At 37.8% G+C, this 20,464-nt stretch overlaps 1 pseudogene; it reads right to left on the bottom strand.

Annotated features, from left to right (window-relative positions):
* Positions 1 to 964: 964 nt before the first annotated feature.
* LOC110316110 overlaps positions 965 to 20,464 on the bottom strand; it is a 105,391-nt pseudogene continuing 85,891 nt past the window's right edge.

The raw sequence follows: 20,464 nt of genomic DNA on the forward strand, positions 1-20,464 counted from the left end.
AACTAAGACAAATGCAGATACTTACAGCCAAGCATTGTACTGAGGTTGGGGACTCCTATCAAAGAGTTAGGGGAAGGAATGAAGAAGCTGAAGTGGAATGCAATCACATAGGAATAACAAGAGTATCAACTAACTGGACCTCTCAGAACTCCCAGGGATTAAGCTACCAAGCAAAGAACATGTGTGAGCTGGTCCATGGCCCCTGCTACAGATGTCCAAGGGGACTGCCATGTCTGTTCTCAGCGAGAGGGGAGGCGCCTGGTTCTGTGGAGGCTCGATGCCCCAGAGAAGGGGGATGCTAGAGGGGTGAGGTGGGAGTGGGTAGGTGAGCGGGTGAGTACCCCCTTAGGGGTGAAGTGGAGAGGAATAGGGTACAGGGCTCGGAGAGGGGGAACCAAGAAGGGGGAACACATTTGAAATGTAAATAAATAAAATAATAAAAAAATCAGATTAGTTAAAAACTGGGTAAGAGATGTGAGCAAACAACTTACTAGAAGAGATATGACTATACCAAAGACACAGGAGGTTGAATTCCTAATTAATTATCATTACTGGAATCAAACTGAATGAGATGTCAGTTATACTAAAATCGTCAATCGATGACCATAATTTCTCAAGGATATATAGGATCTCAAATACTTTTATTCATTGTGAGTGGAAATTAAAAATAATATGACCCCATTAAAAGATCATTTAGACATTTTAAAATGAAAGAAAACACATTAGGAACCCTCGTCTTTGGTGTGCAAATCTTGAGTTCGGGATGTTTGTGATCACTAAAGCCTCTACTGACCAAGTGACTTGAGTCTCCAGTCTTATGAACTGCAAGAACGAAATTAACAAAGGAACGTTTCAAAATTCAGTTTTTTAAAAAGTTCCTTGTAAAAACAAAATAGAATCAAAGCAAATCTTAAAGGGTGTGGCAAGCTTTTAGAAAGAAAAAGAAAGAAAAAGGCAGAGTGATTCACAGCTTTTTCTCAGACTTCTCTTCAGCATCACCTCTGGCCTCCTTCACTGAAAGGGCTTCAAGCTGGCACCTTTTCGGCATTATCCTTTTTTCCTGGTCCTTTCTTTTCTCTCTCTTCCATTTCTTTCCTTCAATCTTCAAACTTTGCTTTGCACTTTTGTGCATTCTCAGCATTTAGGAAGCAAATGGCTAGCAGCTCAGGCTTGGGACATTCATCAGCAAAGTCGGCATCCAGATGGAGGTTCAGCCACTGCAACATTCGCTTGAGCTCCATCATCAGTGTGATATGACAGTTGGTGCATATCTTCAAAGGTTTGTCCTTCCTCATGAGAAGGTGTATGGTCCCTTTCTCCTTATAAGCTTGGCATCTCTAGTTCTTGCTCCTTTCATTCTGGGAGGTCATTCTCTGAAGCAAACCAGAACAGCTTTGCTCACATTTTAAGTTCCTCTTCATTTTCTTCCAGTTCTTTCAATTGCTTGCTTAGGAAAAAAAATATTGGCTTGTAATGGGGGTCATGGTTGGGCTCATTTCCTTCTTGGTGGAGGTAGCATGGTCCTCATGACTACCTGTGTAGAGTTGGGAGAAGCTGCTGGCTAGTGGACTTGGTCCACAGTGGGCATCATCAATCAGAAATGGCTGGGAGCCAGTACTAGCAGTTCTTCTTTCTTCTTGGTTCCTCTTTTTTGTTTTTTGTATTATTATTATTATTATTATTATTATTATCATTATCATTATTGGATAATTTATTTACATTTCAAATGTTATCTTTACCCACCCCACTGCTAAGCCTCCTATCACATCTCCCCTCTCCCTGCTTTTATCAGGGTGTTCCCCCAACCACCCACCCACACCCACCTCCCTGCCATGAGGCATCAAGCCTTCATAGGACCAAGTGTTTCTCTCTTCATTGATGCCCAACAAGGACATCCTCTGCTGCATAGGTGGCTGGAGCCATGGGTTCCTCCATGTGAATTATTTGGTTGGTGGTGTAGTCCCTGGGAGCTCTAGGGAGTCTGGGTGGTTGATGTTGTTGTTTTTCCTATGGGGTTGCAAACCCCTTCAGCTCCTTTAGTCCTTTCTCTAACTCCTCCACTGGGAAGCCCATACTCAGTCCAATGGTTGGCAGTGAGCATTTACCTCTATTGCTCAGACTCTGGCAGAGCCTATTGGGAGACAGCTATATCAGGCTCCTGTCAGCAAGCACTTCTTGGCATCCACAATAGTGTCTACATCCTGTGACTGCATATGAGATGGATCCCCATGTGGAACAGTCTCTGGATGAACTTTCCTTCAGTCTCTGCTGCACACTTTGTCTTCATATTTGCTCCTGTGAGTATTTTCCTCCCCCTTCTAGGAAGGACCGAAGCACCAACACTTTGGTCTTCCTTCTTCAAGAGCTTCATGTGGTCTGTGAATTGTGTTTTGGGTATTCTGAATTTGGGTGGTAATATCCACTTATCAGTGAATGCATACCATGTGTGTTCTTTTGTGGTTGGGTTACCTCTCTCAGGATGAAAATTTCTAGTTCCATCCATTTGCCTACGAATTTCATGAAGTCATTGTTTTTTGTGTGCTTGTTTGTTTTGTTTGTTTGTTTGTTTTTTGATTTTTCGAGACAGGGTTTCTCTGTATAGCCCTGGCTGTCCTGGAACTCACTTTGTAGACCAGGCTGACCTCGAACTCAGAAATCCGCCTGCCTCTGCCTCCCAAGTGCTGGGATTAAAGGCGTGCACCACCCCGCCCAGCGAAGTCATTGTTTTTAATAACTAAGTAGTACTCCATTGTGTAGATATACCACATTTTCTGTATCCATTCCCCTATTGAAGAACATCTGGGTTCTTTCCAGCTTCTGGCTATTATAATTAAGTTTGCTATGAACATAGTGGAGCATGTGTCCTGTTTATATGTTGGATCATCTTTTGAGTATATTGCTTATGTGGTTTATGTGATCCTAATTTAACTTTGGCACCTGGCATCTGTCTAGCAAATTGTCCATTTTATCGATATTTCCCAATTTTGTTGAGGGTAGGCTTTTGTAGGGGGATTTGACGATTTTTTTGAATTTTCTTGGGGTTTCCATTGTTATGCCTCCCTTTTTATTTCTGATTTTGTTAATTTGGATACTGTTTCTTTGCCCTCTGGTTAGTCTGACTAAGGATTTATGTATCTTGTTGATTTTCTCAAAGAACAAGTTCCTGGTTTTGTTGATTCTTTGTATAGTTCTTTTCCTGCCTAACAGGTTGGTTTCAGCTCTGAGTTTGATTATTTCCTGTTGTCTACTCCTCTTGGGTGTATTTGCTTCATTTTATTCTAGAGCTTTCAGGTGTGCTGTCAAGCTGCTAGTGTAAGCTCACTTCAGTTTCCTTTTGGAGGCACTTAGAGTCTAAACAATTCCAGCAAAGTGGCTAAATATAAATTTCACTCAAATAAGCAGCCTTCTACTTCTTAAAGGATAAACAGACTGAGAAAGAAATTAGGGAAAAGACACCCTTTACAATAGTCACAGATAATATAAAATACCTTATTGTGACTCTAAGTTACACTACAGAGAATCAAGTAACCCTATTTAAAAAAAAAATGTGATATAGGGCTAAACAAAGAATTCTCAACTGAGGAATATCAAATGGCCAAGATGCACCTAAAGAAATGTCCAGCATCCTTCCTCATCAGGGAAATGCAAATCAAAACAACCCTGAGATTCCACCTCACACCAGTTAGAATGGCTAAGATTAAAATTCAGTTGACAGCTGATGTTGGAGAGGATGTGGTGAAAGAGGAACATTCCTTCACTGTTGGTGGGATTGCAGGCTGGAACAACCCTTCTGGAAATCAGTCTGGCAGTTCCTCAGAAAATTGGACATAGTACTACCAGAAGATCCAGCAATATTCTATTCCTGGCCTCATCAGATTAACTCCACAAAATTTAACATGTTTATTATAATAGGTTGATTTTTTGTTTGTTTGTTTGTTTGGTTGGTTGGTTTTTGTTTGTTTGTTTGTTTTTGTTTTTGTGACTCTAGGCATACCTTTAAAATTCAATCCAAACTAATGGTTTTAGCTATTTGAGTAGTTTAATTTCCTCATGAGGCGTGCATTCAATACTTATAGCAATTTTTACTGTCATAAATTGGTAGCAGTCTAGATGGTTTTGATTAGGTTAATGAACATATAACATGTATACAGTGGGAGACTACAACACCCCACTCTCACCAAAGGACACATCCTGGAAACAGAAACTAAACAGAGACACACAGACACTAACAGAAGTTATGAAACAATGGATTTAATAGATATCTATAGAACATTTTATCCTAAAACAAAAGGATATACCTTCTTCTCAGCACCACATGGTACCTCCTCCAAAATTGATGATATAATTGGTCACAAAACAGGCCTACACAGATACAAAAATATTGAAATTATCCCATGCATCCTATCAGATCACCATGGACTAAGGCTGATCTTCAATAATAGCATAAATAATAGAAAGACAACACTCACATGGAAATTCAACAACACTCTACTCAATGATTCCTTGGTCAAAGATGAAATAAAGAAAGAAATTAAAGATCCTACTACAAAAAGCTATACTAAACAAAACTGAAAAACCTGGATGAAATGGGAAACTTCCTAGACAGATACCAGATACTAAAGTTAAATCATGATCAGATTAATGATCTAAACAGTCCCATTTCCAATAAAGAAATAGAAGCAGTCAAATAGTATCCCAACCAAAAAAAGCCCAGGACCAGATGGGTTTAATGCAGAGTTCTATCAGATTTTCAAAGAAGAACTAATTCCAACTCTCCTCAAANTATTCCACAAAATAGAAACAGAAGGTACTCTACTCAATTTGTTCTATGAAGCCACAATTACTCTGACACCTAAACCACTCAAAGATCCAACAAAAAAAGAGAACTTCAGACCAATTTCCCTTATGAATATCTATGCAAAATTACTCAATAAAATCCTCGCAACCCGAATCCAAGAACATATCAAAATGATCATCCATCATGACCAAGTAGGCTTTATCCAGGGACGCAGGGATGGTTTAATATACGGAAATTCATCAATGTAATCCACTATATAAACAAACTCAAAGAAAAAAAACCACATGATCATCTCATTAGATGCTGAGAAAGCATTTGACAAAAATCCAACACCCACTCATGATGAAAGTCTTAGAAACATCAGGAATTCAAAGTCCCTAACTAAACATAATAAAAGCAATCTACAGCAAACCAGTAGCCAACATCAAAGTAAATGGAGTGTAACTAGAAACAATCCCACTAAAATAAGGGACTAGACAAGACTACCCACTTTGTCCCTACCTACTCAAGATAGTACTTGAAGTCATACCCAGAGCAATTTGACAACAAAAGGAGATCGAGGGGATACAAACTGGAAAGGAAGAAGTTAAAATATCATTATTTGCAGATTATATGATGGTAAATATAAGTGACCCTAAAAATTCCACCAGATAACTTCCAAACTGGATAAACAGCTTCAGTGCAGTAGCTGGATATAAAATTAATTCAAACAAATCAGTAGCCTTCCTCTACACAAAGGATAAATGGGCTGAGAAAGAAATTAGGGAAACAACACCCTTCACAATAGTCACAAATAATATAAAATACCTTGTTGTGACTCTAACTAAGGAAGAGAAAAATCTGTATGGTAAGAACTTCAAGTCTCTGAAGAAAGAAATTGAAGATCTCAAAAGATGGAAAGATCTCCCATACTCATGGATTAGCAGGATTACCATAGTCAAAATGGCCATCCTGCCAAAAGCAATCTACAGATTCAATGCAATCGCCATCAAAATTCCAACTCAATTCTTCACTAACTTAGAAAGGGCAATTTGCAAATTCATCTGGAATAATAAAAACCTGGGATAGTAAAAACCATTCTCAACAATAAGAGAACCTCTGATGGAGTCACCATGCCTGACCTTAAACTGTACTACAGAGCAATTGTGATAAAAACTGCATGGTACTGGTACAGCAACAGACAGGTTGATCAATGGAATAGAGTTGAAGACCCAGAAATGAATCCACACACCTATGGTCACTTGATCTTTGACAAGGGAGCTAAAACCATTCAGTGGAAAAATGACAGCATTTTCAACGAATGGTGCTGGCACAACTGGTAGTTATCATGTAGGTGAATGTGAATTGATCCATTCTTATCTCCTTGTACAAAGCTCAAGTCTAAGTAGATCAAAGACCTCCACATAAAACCAGAGACACTGAAACTTATACAGGAGAAAGTGGGGAAAAGCCTCGAAGATATGGGCACAGGGAAAAAATTCCTAAACAGAACAGCAATGGCTTGTGCTATTAAATGAAGAATTGACAAATGGGACCTCATAAAATTGCAAAGCTTCTGTAAGGCAAAAGATACTGTCAATAAGACAAGAAGGCCACCAACAGATTGGGAAAGAATTTTTACCAATCCTAAATCTGATAGAGGACTCACATCCAATATATACAAAGAGCTCAAGAAGTTGGACTCCAGAAATTCTAATATCCTCATTAAAAAATGGGGTACAGGGCTAAACAAAGAATTCTCAACTGAGGAATACTGAATGGCTGAGAAACACCAGAAAAAATGTTCAACATCCTTAATCATCAGGGAAATGCAAATCAAAACAACCTTGAGATTCCATCTCACACAAGTCAGAATGGCTAAGATCAAAAGTTCAGGTGACAGCAGATGTTGGTGAGGATGTGTAGAAAGAGGAACACTCCTCCATTGCTGGTGGGATTGCAAGCTTGTACAACCACTTTGGCAATCAGTCTGGTGGTTCTTCAGAAAATTGGACATAGTACTACCAGAAGACCCAACAATACCTCTCCTGGGCATATACCCAGAAGATGTTCCAACTGGTAATAAAGACATATGCTCCACTATGTTCATAGCAGCCTTATTTATAATAGCCAGAAGCTGGAAAGAACCCAGATGTCCCTCAACAGAGGAATGGATACAAAATATGTGGTACATTTACATAATGGAGTACTACTCAGCTATTAAAAACAATTAATTTGTGAAATTCTTGGGCAAATGGATGTATCTGGAGGATATCATCCTTAGTGAGGTAACCCAATCACAAAGAAGTCACTAGATATGCACTCACTGATAAGTGAATATTAGTCCAGAAACTTAGAATCCCCAAGATACAATTTGCAAAACATAAAAAAACAAGAAGTAAGACCAATGTGTAAATTCTTAATTCCTCTTTAGAATGGGGAACAAAATACCTACAGAGACAATGTTCGAAGCTAAGAAGAAAGGATGGACTATCCAGATACTATCCCACCCAGGGATCTATCCCATCATCAGCCACCAAACCCAGACACTATTGCACATGCCAGCAAGATTTTTTTGAAAAGACCCTGATATAGCTGTCCCCTGTGAGGCTATGCCAGTGCCTGGCAAATACAGAAGTGGATGGTCACAGTCATCTATAGGATGGAACACAGGGCCCCTAATGGAGGAGCTAGAGAAAGTACCCAAGGAGCTTAAGGGCTCTGCAACCCTATAGGTGGAACAACAATATGAACTAACCAGTACCCCCAGAGCTCATGTCTCTAGCTGCATATGTAGCAGACGATGGCCTAGTCTGCCATCATTGGGAAGAGAGGTACCTTGGTCTTGCAAACTTTGTATGCCCCAGTACAGGGGAAGGCCAGGGCCCAGAAGTGGGAGTGGGTGGGTTGTGGGGCAGGGGCAGGGGTAGGGTATAGGGAAATTTCGGGATAGCATTTGAAATGTAAATAAAGAAAATATCTAATAAAAATAAAATTAAAAATAATGAAAATATAACAAGTATGTCTATATGAGATCACACTAGTTAGTAAAAGAAAGAATCTTGGAGTTGAACATAGTGGTTTTTAATCTCAACTCTAGACAAATATCTGTGGGGTAAGCCTATTTTGTATAAGGAGATTCTATCTCAAAAAAAAAGGATAAAATGGATCTATTAAGTCAATTAAATAACAAGGAAGAATCTTAAATTTATATTCCTATAAATATAAATAACTCCAAAAATATGAATCCATGTACATTATTTGGAAAAAGGTAAAACAAAAACATGACAAATGGGTTAATAATTGCAGCAGTTTAATGAAACCATTTTATAATACTCTATTGACATTAAACATGCATCAATACCATACAACTTTACAGCATAAAGAGTGAAGCTTAATAACTATTCACTTAGGATAACAGTGCAGTTCAAAATAGAATACAGAGTGACAAAAGGACCTGGAAACAATCAAGCTAATTGAAGAATAGGAAAAAATGGTGTTCTCTGAACTCTAGACACAGAGTCACTGAAAGTAAAGATAAAGGGACAGAGCACAAGTGCTGTGCTGTGTTATAGCTGATGGACCCTTTTGGCACTTCACAAGAGCACAATTAACAAGTCTGAAGCTGCTATAATGCATATTTCACATGGACAGTTAGTAATGGATAAGAAATCAGATCCTACTTTATTCATGTTTGAAATGAAAGATTGGAGGTAAAAGGAAACAGTCAGGATAATTCCTTCAGTGAAAGGTGAGCTGTCAACTTCAGTTTGAATTTACATTAACCTAGTAAAGATATATAAAAGGACAATCTATTTGTAAAACTTGGGTTAAGACACATAATTCCTTGTTTTCCAAATTGAAAAATATAAGCCAAGACATACAAGGAACAGTAAGACACACTCTACCTAAATATGTTTTGTAATACTGCACTTCAATAAATGTACAAAGGATCTTAAAGCAATGTATGATTCTAGGACCAAGATAGGAAATAAAAAGGTAAATCCAGGGGTTACTATGATGCAGAAAGTAAAGGAGAGGGAGAGAGTAATTAAAGGAGAGAAAGGGAAGCAGTGGTTCTGAGTTTTAAAGGTGATCAGTGGTACCAAGTATTCAAGTGAAAGATCCTCCATACCGGAAGATAAAATAAGTTGAGCTATAGATATATTATTACTGGATTATTATTCAAGAGTGTAAGAAAAATATCAGAGTCCATACTAGTAAATGTAAATGACCGAATAAGGTAAAATGGATAGTCAGTTACACAGTTAAATTCAAACAATGTATGTACATAACATACCTTCAGGAAGGAAGCAGATTCCTCTTTACTCCTTAAGTCTGAGTAGCACATAGCTACATCTAGCCAAAATGTTTAATATGGAAAGGTATGGGGTATTGTTAATTCTGGAGATATCTAAAAATATATTCTCAACCAGATAATTCAAATTAACATCAACAAAAAACTTGTCAGTTTATGTACGCCTGGTGTAGAACACATGTTACCTTCATGATTTTTGTAGAAAAAGAAACCATGTACATGCATGGTACACACAAAAGCTCATTTTAAGACATTATCAAATAATACCAGTAAAGAAAGACTGTATAAAATATTATCTGACTAGGAATAACCAAAACGTTGAAAGTCCTCAAAAGTGAGACAAGACAAAGAATGTGTTGCAGCCACAAGGTGCCAAATGGGGAAGGGGTGGCATGACAATAGCTGCAAATGTTACACAGATGCTGAGAGAAAAAGTAGGACTCTAAGTATTGTGTAAGCTTTCACTAATAATGTGTAATGTTGGTTCAATAACTATGGTAAATGCAGCTCACTAAGTTGCAATATTAAGAATTAAGTGAAGTATATAAGATTTCTCTGTTTTACAATTTATTTTGAAAGTTTGCAACTCCTCTAAATGTTTAATGTATACCAAACATACTTACTACTGAAGCTTTCGTTATAGACTGTATAGATTTCCCTCTAAACATTTAAAACTAATTTATATTCAAGATTCAAATGCAAGTCTCAGTTAAGTATTGTTTAATAGCATTTAAGTTAAAATTTGTAGTTAAATTTTGACTGTAGACACTTGTTTTCAATAACGTTCTTATTTTTCTCATGGTTCTTGCAATCTTCAGTTTATTTTGGTTGTTTTATTTCCTATAGGTAAAACATTTGGAAAGACATTCTCTCTTTCAATATGATGTAAATCACACACACACACACACACACACACACACACACACACACACACAGAGTTCTTTAAAACCACAAACTCTTGAAACTTTCCTTAACAATCAGTCTGTTTCAGTATGATACAGGAGAGTGTGATATTATACAATTTTTTAAAATAAAAATGAAAATAGAATCAGAATATAAAGGGTTATATTGTAGTAGATATATTGTAGTAGATTTGTCATTTTTACAGGATTTTTAAAGTAGACGCTAGAACATGAAGCAAATCTCCATCTGTAAGAGAATCTTGTGAATAGAAAAGCATATTGCTTCAATTTCATAGTTACCAGTTTGAATCTAATATGTCAGCTTTTAAATCTTCCTGAAATTGATGCTGTACCATCAATATACAAACTATGCATTTTAAATACTATATAATTTCTTACAAAGTATTCATCTTCCATGTGAATACAATCTCCAAGTGTTTGCTCCACTATATCTTTCTAATTACATACCTTCTGCATTTTTCTTTAGTGATCCTAAACAGATGTAAGAAGAAGCCCACCCACCCCAGGGCTACTCCCATATAAGTGGTCCTCATGAAAAGTACCTCATGTTAGGTGCTAGCAGAATAACTCAAGCTGTCCCATGGAAGAGATGCAGATGAGTACTAAAGGTACTCTGAGCTCTGTGATGGTTTCAAGGCAGTGGTACATTGGGGTCAGAAGGCAATGGCTTGTGTCTCATGTGTCTACATCCACAAGGCAGGTATCAGGTCATGGGACTGGTATTTTCCAAGCAAAGGTCATATCAGTAGATCAGGGTAGATAAAACATGGGATCTCCTATAAAGTAAATCTATGACTGAAGAATTTATCATATCCTTCAGGACATTTGAAAGTGTTTCTTCTTCCAGGAGGTTTGTCGGAGAGCTTTATTTCTAGCTTTGTGATTTCCTGTGTGCTTCTCCAGCCTACCATTAGATGGACAATGTTCTCTGCTACCCTTCAGACACAAGTTTCTACTATAAACTTTACTCTAGATCTCAAGTGGCTATGATTGGTCATTTGGTATTACTTGCTTTTTAATTTGGTGCAGTATGAGTTAGACAACCTGTCCCAATGTCCACCAAAATATATGGGAAGGGAGCCAATGCCAAGCCCAGTAGAGGCTTAGAATGTCTGTGAAGTAATCATAAGGACTTAAACTACACGCTATTAATTTGACATATGTGATGATGATTCAGCTTTAGCCAGAGATCAAAGGTGCCATTATTGTACATTATTAGTGGTTTTAAAATCAGTTTCTCAGAAAGGAGCCATACCTTTGGATGGCAGAGGATTACAGTTACAGTATGCTCATCTTCAAAATAAAAAATATGTGTTCCTTGATCCACATTGGACTTTTTTTCTGAAATTATGTGCATTGCTTCAATCAAGACAATGTAGTATGAGACAATAATACCTGTGCATATCTTAATTCCACAAAATGGATAGCTCCTGATTGACCACTAGATAGTATTTCTACCAAATCTACTTTTTGTAAGGTTGTATAAACATGGCATAAATCACAAAGCCAAATATATTCATGCTTAGTTGCTCAAAGATATCGCCCATAAAAAGTAAATAAATGATATAAATATTAGGAGGTAATAATGAGGATATCTTGCAGTTAAAATAAGTAACCAGAATTAACAGGGAACCTGTAATCCACTCCAGGTAGGGAAGCAATCAAACTAAGTGAGGTTTTCACCTCTCCTACCTCTCCTGCAAATTTAATTCCTCATTCTCACACCCAACCCTGAAGCAGACAACCTGCTACAACCTCCCTGACTCCTTTCACCACCCTCCATGTTGAGTGAATGACCACGATCTTCTCCCCTAACCTTCCTTGCCACTCACACAGCTATCCAGGCCCCAACTCTAGCCAGAATTCCATGTGAACCCTCCTCCCATGCCTACAAGAGAGGCAAGTAGGCAAATGAAACAGGTAGGTGAGTTTCAGATCATTACTCTCTCCCTCCTCTCCTCCAAGTCCAGTACCCCAGTCCTGCCCCAAACTCTGTAGCAGACTACCTGTTGTGGCCTCTCCTTAATATCAGTCCCAGTTCCCAGGGGACTAAGCAGATCTTGGTAAAAACACCCTCCTTTCTTCCATCCCGAGGAAAATTCTCAGCATGCCCAACACTCCTAGTCCATCCCGATTTTTAATTGTCAACTAGTAATACCTAGAAAACAAAACACCCACCGAACAAAGACAAGATCAGAAATCAGCAATATTAAAGTAAAAATCCACGTAATATGATAACTATATAAAAGAGCAAGTATTTGTGAAAATCTCCATATGTAAAAATCACTTATTTTACCAGGCAACTTATTTTAAGGCAACTTGCAAAGGAATCATGATAAAATGAATTTTCAAATGATCCTGTTTCCAAGCTATTATCAATACAAACTGCTGAGAGATGTGGAAGAAATATTTATGAACAAAGCATTTTAATATTTTCTTCAAAAGTAGTTATACAGTGCTATTAATTCCTGCTATTCTGTGGTGCAGTGTAGAACTGTCATTTAGGGCCAGGTAGTCAAGTACTTGAGAGAGGATACCAGGTTTTGACATCAGTCTTTTGTAAACTGCAAGATTCAAAAGGTACTAATCTTGCCTGGAACATAATCAGCAGCACAGACCGTTAATCCCCTGCTTCAGGAAGATGATCCAGGAAGATCATGAGATCAGTGCCAACCTAGGCGACCTAGCTGACAGGGGGAAAGAGAGAAGGGTGAGAGAAAAGGAGATGAAGGGAGGGAAAGACAAAAAGAGAAAGGCAGGAAGAGAGTGGGAATAGAGAAAAAGAAAGATGGAATGAAGAGAAGAAAGAAAGGGGGAAGAAAAGGAGAATGGAGGGAGGGAAGGGAGGATGGAAAGAATGAAGAAAGGAATGGAAGAGAGGTGGAAGAAGGAGAGGGACAGAGAGAAGAGGAAGAGGAAGAAGAAAAAGGATAAGAGGAAGAAGGATGAGGAGGAAGAAGAGGAGGAGATGGCGAAAGAAATTGTGTTTAAGGCACCAGTTATCAGGACCATTTGTTCATCTCATTATTTATACTTAGGGAACAAAAGGGTAATGAGACTACTTGTAAATGACCTGAAAGGAAAATGAGCCAAAGCAGACTGCAGAACATTCTGGAACATTAGGTGCATATTGTTACAGGGAAAAGATACCAACTTTGCCTTCTATGCCTACCTAAGCTACTTTAGATAGTAATCATGAAATTAGGACTATTCTGTATACTAAGAGATTAAAAGAATCAAAGAATCCTAGAGGTACAATAGCTATAACAGGAACTTCAGCTTTAAGAAGACCTAGAACTGAGGAATGGAATGCAAACACCATCATTAATCATATTCCTGGTGTTAAATTAATATTTAACTGTAAAATTCTGTTTTTAAAAGTTGCTATAATAATAGAAAAAGGCAATAATAGAAAGAAAGATTGTTGCAATATTAAAATCAGTGTCCAGCTCTCCCCTTCTGCAGGAAATGAAAGTAACATAGACAAATCCTATGTAAACTTGAAGGAAAAATACTGCTTACATACTTGTGAATTTAAAGAATGTAGTGCTAACCACTAAAAGATACAATGTAATTTCTGGCAGTGGAAATTACACATGAAAGAAGGGAATCCCTAACCGAATGGAACAAGTGCATGGAAAAGAGATGAGGTGATAGGTGGGCACATCTAAAGCACCCCAGAGAATGTAAAGGGACCAACCATAGCCATGAAAGGACAGAAGCCTCACAAGATGAATGAAACAGTCCTGTCTAACTCCCCTCCTGGGAAGGTCTTGATATACAGGCGCAACTTCTCTGTTCAACTGTGTCAGCCGAGGGGAACGACTGAGTGCTGTAGCCTTCAGAGAGAGCAGAGTTAAAAAGTGACATGAAGGAGTGTTTTCCTTGAGGCTATTTAGAAGTAAATAAAAAATTTTGGAGGGGTAAAACGGCAAACTATTAATTAAGACCCATTAATCTCTCCCCAATTACTGGCAACCAATATAATTCATTTTAAGTTATGAAAGTGAAATGTTGTTGAGTAATAGCTGCTACACACATGCACACACACAAGCATACAATACCCCCTCCCCACACACACAAGCACACGGATACCCCACACATACATGTTCCCTTTTGAGTATTGCTCTAATTCATTCTTAAGTATTATCAGATAATTATTTTTCTGAGCCCAGGTTCAGTGGAATCGCCTACCCATTCTTCATCTTTCACACCTCCTCAGCTTCTGAATCTGTGGGATTTACTGGGCTTTAATGTTTATACACAAATACACATTAGCGGCCTTTACCCATTAAATGCTATGCTACTTGGAGTTTTAAGCACACATATTTTTATTTCAAGTGTAGGGCTTTCTTCATAATGGATGCCTCTTTTCTGTTCTAGGGGGGGATAATAACTACATTGCCCACACTGGATGTGGGATGTCCGCAAGAAAGCCCAGAGCACTGAATGAACTTCTCTCTGAATATGAGCAAGAACTGTCAGCAGGATGATTCCTTATCTCGGCTCCATGTGGGACTGCACCCTGTGGGAATGAATATACATAAAATTCCTAAATAATGGGAGCAAATTTGCCTACAAATTATGCATGTGGGTCGTATAATGTTTGAGCATACCTTAAATTCATCATAATAGGTTTGGGTACCTTTTCACAATAATTTACTTAGAAAAATACATTCAGAATTTCACATCCTTGGGTAATGCAATTCATGTCGAGAGAAGGATTACTAATTCCCTTAATGATTCATTTTATGCTCAACACCACAGAATACAGGAGTCTAGGAGAGGGTATCATTTGGCAATAAATGTCAAAAACATGTTTTATCTAAATAGCTCAACATACAGTACTGCCAAAATTTAGTTAGAGATAATTTATACCCTTCACTAGCCAAAGTAATCTATGGTTTTCCTCAAATTGCTTTTGTCTATAAAATAAACTCAATTTGCTTGAGCACATGAAGCAGGAATGTAAAGCAATATTTCATAAATCTCTGTCACTGAAGATTAAAGTCATCTTTAATTTACAAATGCTGCCACCAGTCTGTGAGCTTTAGGTGGCCAGGGCTAAAAATTGAGTTAGACAACATAGAGCTGATTTCCAAACTTACCTTCTCGTAAAGGCAAGATTTTTTTTTTAATAAAATAAGAAGAGATAAGTCATTATTAAGCATCCCTAAGGAGCTCATATGTTCACTAGTATGGTTCTAAATTCTTGCTTGTCTGAGCAGGGCTGCTTTAATGGAGCGCTAGGGAGGACGCATTTACGCTACGTCCGTAGTTATCTGTCATGGTAACTCCACTTTGTAAATTCCACACTACATTCCCATGTGTGCCTTAGGTCAAGAAGCTGCAAAGCACACACACAGCCCCCACCAACCCTTGCTTGTAAAAACATATAGCCAGTGGAGTCTCTCATTTGATTGAGTACTGTGTACCAGTCACAATCCCAGGGAGAAAAGCAATGAAATTGAATGTTATTCTGTAGTGTCTATTAAAATCATAATTGGCCACCTTGTAGCTATGTCGGAGCCTCTTTTCTTTCATATAAATGTTAGTATTGCCATCTATGAAACCTTTCTCTCTTTAATTGGCAATATTTTTAGATCAGTAATAAGAAGGAGGCCTGGTGCTGTGCAGTTTACAAACATATTTAATTCTCACAACTATTTTGGTAGGCAGACCTTTAAATTCTTTTTACAAAAAGAAAGCTGAGTTTGGGGCTGGAGTGATTGTTCTTCCAGGGAACCAGTTTTTTATTCCCAGTACTCACATGTCATTTCACAATAGTCTGTGATTCCAGTCAAGGGAATGTGATGTCTTCTGGCTTCCAGGGCACCAGGCATACATGGGGCAGCATATATATGCACATACAAGCAGGTGGCATTCATAAAAATAAAAAATAAATTTAAAAAGCAAACCAGTGTTTTTCTCTAATATCACAAAGGAAAGGTAAGTATAAGAACACTGAAACCAAAGAGAGTAACAGCATCCTAGCACACACAGCTAATAAATGTTGGAGAATATTTTCATTATTATAGACTTCATATTTTAAAACAATTCAAGGTTTGCTGGGTGGGGAGACCAGAAAGGACAGAGAAAGTTTCCATTCCAGTATCCCATTGCTCATTAATGGAATTCATTTGTCACAGTTTTTAATGCATTAACTTATGTAGCATCTAAATTCCAACATTAGGGCTCACACTGTTTGGTACACTTAAGTGTGTCTTTGGCATAGTGTAGTGTACCCACCAATGACATTCTACACAGAGCAGCTTCACTGCCCTGAAACTCACCTGTTCCAGCTCCTATCACTCCAGCTGAGTCCTCACAAGTCAGGAAGCCCTTCAGTACCTCCAGAGTCTTACCCCTACCAGAACATGATTCACTTGGACATACACATCATGGAGTCTTTACAAACTGGTATCTTTCCCTTATTAGCATGAAGCTAAGCTTTCTCTAAATTTTTTAATGGCTCCATAACGCATTTCATTTTAGCAGTAAGATAATTTTCCATTATATTGACCATTTGTTTCTCTATTTGCCTACTAAAACCTATCTAGCTTGATTCCAAGTTTTGTCAATTAGAAATAAACCTGCTATAAACATTCATGTAGAGTTTGTTTTGATTTTGGCCCCTTACCACATCCTATTCCCTAGCAAGTTGTTGAAATCCTAACCTTACTTGGGTGAACACGATGTTTCAATTTCTTAGAATAAATTTTCAGTATATCTGTACTTCTTTCCTATGATTCCCATAACAAAGTGTCCCAAGTTGCATGACTTAGAGCAATAGAAATTGACTGTCTCATCGTTCTGGGAGCTAAACGTCTGAAGTCAAGATGCAAGTAAAAAAATACTGCTCTCGTGGCTGTAAGGGAGAATCACCCCTGGCTTCTGGTGAAGTGCTAGCTGTCTTTATGGTTCTTTGGTTTGTACACTCCCGCCTCTCAGCCTTGATCTTCCCTTGGTATTCTTACTTGTGTAATGTGTTGACTTTTCTCTGAGGATTTTAGGATATGAACACATTTTCTTCTATAGAAAGCAAAATCATATTTGATTAGGGCCAATCCTAATGACCTCATTCGAAAACTTTATACTTTTCTATTTTGGATAATGGGCCTCTTATAACATATGTGTTTCAGAGAGATCATGCAACAGCTTTATGACCTGTCAGATTTACATATTTTAAGATGTGTTTATTTTATGGCTTGCATGTCTGTAGGTAAACCACACATGTACTGTATTTTCAGCAGATGCTTCCCTAGAACTAGAGTTAGAGAGGGTCATAAGCTAACACATGGGTGCTGATCCTGGGTCCCATGAAAATGCTCTAAAGTGCTGAGCCATCTGTGACTTTTACACAGAATACAACAAAGGCCCAATTGATCTTTTTATTCTCTTTGTTAGATAATATTTTCAGTTTGTATCTAAAAATTCATCACCAAGCCTTATAGAAACATAGTTTTGTTAGACATTTAGAAATGTGATATGTTTTGAGTTAATTTTTGTCAAAGATAAATAGTCTAAATCCAGATTCTTTCAAAGCACTTTTGAGTGAAACACAGCTGCCCAGCCCCATTTTATGAGAGTGAGTTGTCTCTCCATTGAAATTCTTTGCTCATTTGTCAATGACCAGTTGTTTTATCTGTGTCAGCTGGGTATGTTCTCTTGACCTATTTGTCTGTTTTTCACCAGTATCACGTCATTTTGATTACAATATCTATGGAATAAGCACTTAAGTCAACACTGTCAGCCTTTATAACTATATTTTTGTCAGTATTATTTTGGATATCCTGAGTCTTTCGTATTTCCATATCAACTCTTTTTTAAACGGTACCACTATTCACAAAGCACTTGACTGTAAGGCAAAGGCAACAGGCATCTTAAAAATATTGGAGTTTCCTATACATGGACACAGACTACCCTTTTCTCAGACTGCTTTTGATTTTCTTTTTTGATTTCTATAGGTTTTCTTTTTCAGATAGGTCTTATATTAGAATTATATTTTGCTAAATATTTACATATTTTACTTTGAAGATATTTTTATGTTTTTACTTTTTAAATAAATGTCTTATTTATCTCAAAAAGAGCCATTCATAGTAGGCATCTAGGAATCAGTTAACTTTGTTTATTAACCCTGTGTCTGCTGACTTTGCTATAATCAATGACTAGCCCAGAGACTAGTTAGTTCTTTGGCATTTTCTATATCGTCAATGATTTCTTTGTAGCAGATTTTTTTTTCTGTTCAGTCTATAGAGTTTTTATTTCTTTTTGTTATTTCTTCAGTAGCCATGGTTTAAACACAGTGTTGACTAATATGAGAGAACATATCTATCTTTTCCCTGATTTTAGATAGAAAGCCACTTGTTTCTCACTACTGAATGTAATCACCTGAATCCAACAGAGCTTGGATCCTAGAACACTGACAAGGAGCAGCAAAGGAATTCAAAGGTCATGTACAGAAAAGCAGGGGTCAGGTGATATGTGTGCATTTTGATGGAGCAGCACAAACTACTGTGAAACTGGAGCCTCAACATGTGTACTAAGTAAAGCTAGAAGGGGAGAGGATAGCTAATCTTGGTAGATCTCAGTAGATGATCAGTGTCAGGATGCAAACATCCTAGAGGTGGATATTGCAGTTGCTAGATTTTGCATGCACTGCCAATATTCATGCTTGGACCACAGGAAAACTTTGTCATCACTCTAAGCGTCACAATGTGCAGGGAAGTTTTATGGCTTTTCAGGAATTTCCATGGGTTTGAGACATTGGTACATAAATGGCTGTGACCACGTCAACAACATACTCTCAACAAGTATTTCAATTATTCTTTACACACATGTTCAAGGCATCTTTTGCTCCCCACATAAGATGTTAGCAGAATTGTCAAGTAAATATTCTTAATCAAATTAAGGAGTTTGTCTAGATGTCTAGTTTTTGTGGTTCTGTTTGTTTCAATGTCTATATGTGTGATATTCATCTATGTGTATAGATATGTTCATAAGTATGCATTTGCACGTATATGAATGTGTGTGTGTGTGTGTGTGTGTGTGTGTAAGCCAGAGCTTGACATCTTGAGTCTTTATTGATTACTCTCCACTTTATTTAATGAGTCAGAATCTCTGAGTCAACCTAAATATTATGGATTCCTCCAGTTCAGCTGGCCAGTTTGCTGCAGAGATGCCCTGTCTCCACTTATTACAGTATTGTATTACAATCAGTTTACAGTAATATGTTACAATCAGGTCACTACACTACATTGGTCCTGGAAATTCAAATTCCAGTCCCACTGTTTTCATAGCAAATACTTTGTCTACTCATTCATCTCTCTAGCCCTTGTAATATTTAAATCTTTTATGTAGTAATATGATTTTTTTTCTTCCTTAGAATATATGGGTTACATGAATTGACTTGTTTGTTTAACTAGCATTGCATATCTAAGATAATAATTTCTCAGACATGGAATATAATTATTTTATAAATTGGATTTTATTTGCTAATATTTTGTTAAATGTTTTTAAAGATGTTGACATTTACAAGATACACGTTTTTAGTTTTCCTTCCTGTAAAAATTTGCCTGGTGAAGGACTTCCCAATGGAAACATAGGGACAATAACCCACCCACAAACTCCCAACCCAAAATCTGTCCTGTCTAAAAGAAATGCAGGGATAGAGCAGAGACTGAAGGAAAGGCCACCCATAACCAGCTCAAGTTGAAACCCATCCCATGTGCAAGCACCTGATACTATTAATGATACTCTGTTATGTTGCAGCTAGGATCCTAGCATAACTGTTTTCTGAGAGTCTCTACTCAGTAGCAGACTGAAAAATAAGCAGATACCAACAGCCAAACATTAGTTGGAGGTCAGGATACTTATAGAAGAGTTGGGGGAAGGATTGAAGGCCTAGAAGTAGTTAAGAACTCCACAGGAAGACCAACGGAGTCAACGAACCTGGACTTCTGGGAGCTGACAGAATCTGAGCCACCTACCAAACAACATACATGGGATAGAACAACCCTTCTCTCTCTCTCTCTCTCTCTCTCTCTCTCTCACACACACACACACACACACACACACACACACACACACACACCCTCACTGCACATATGTAGCAAACAGGCAGCTCAGTCTTAATGACTGCCCTGTCTTGACTCAGTGGGAAAGGATGTGCCTAATCTGCTAGAGGCTTGATGTGCTGGTGTGTGGGGATACCAAGTGAGTCACACTCTCTCAAGGGAGAAGGAGAGGGGGGATGGGATGTAGGTACTGTGTGAGGGAGGGCCCAGGAGAGGGGGCAGTATTTGGAATATAAACAAAGAAATAAATTAATTTTAAAAAATCCCTGGTTTTGATAATACAATACAGTTTGAAGCCATCCTGACTCCATATCCTCTCCTAATATCCTTAGTATTATATAGTCAGGAAACTTCCAAGACTCCAGATCCT

The sequence above is a fragment of the Mus pahari genome, chromosome 2 (genome assembly GCF_900095145.1).
Source record: "Mus pahari chromosome 2, PAHARI_EIJ_v1.1, whole genome shotgun sequence".
NCBI classification, from domain to species: Eukaryota; Metazoa; Chordata; class Mammalia; order Rodentia; family Muridae; genus Mus; species Mus pahari.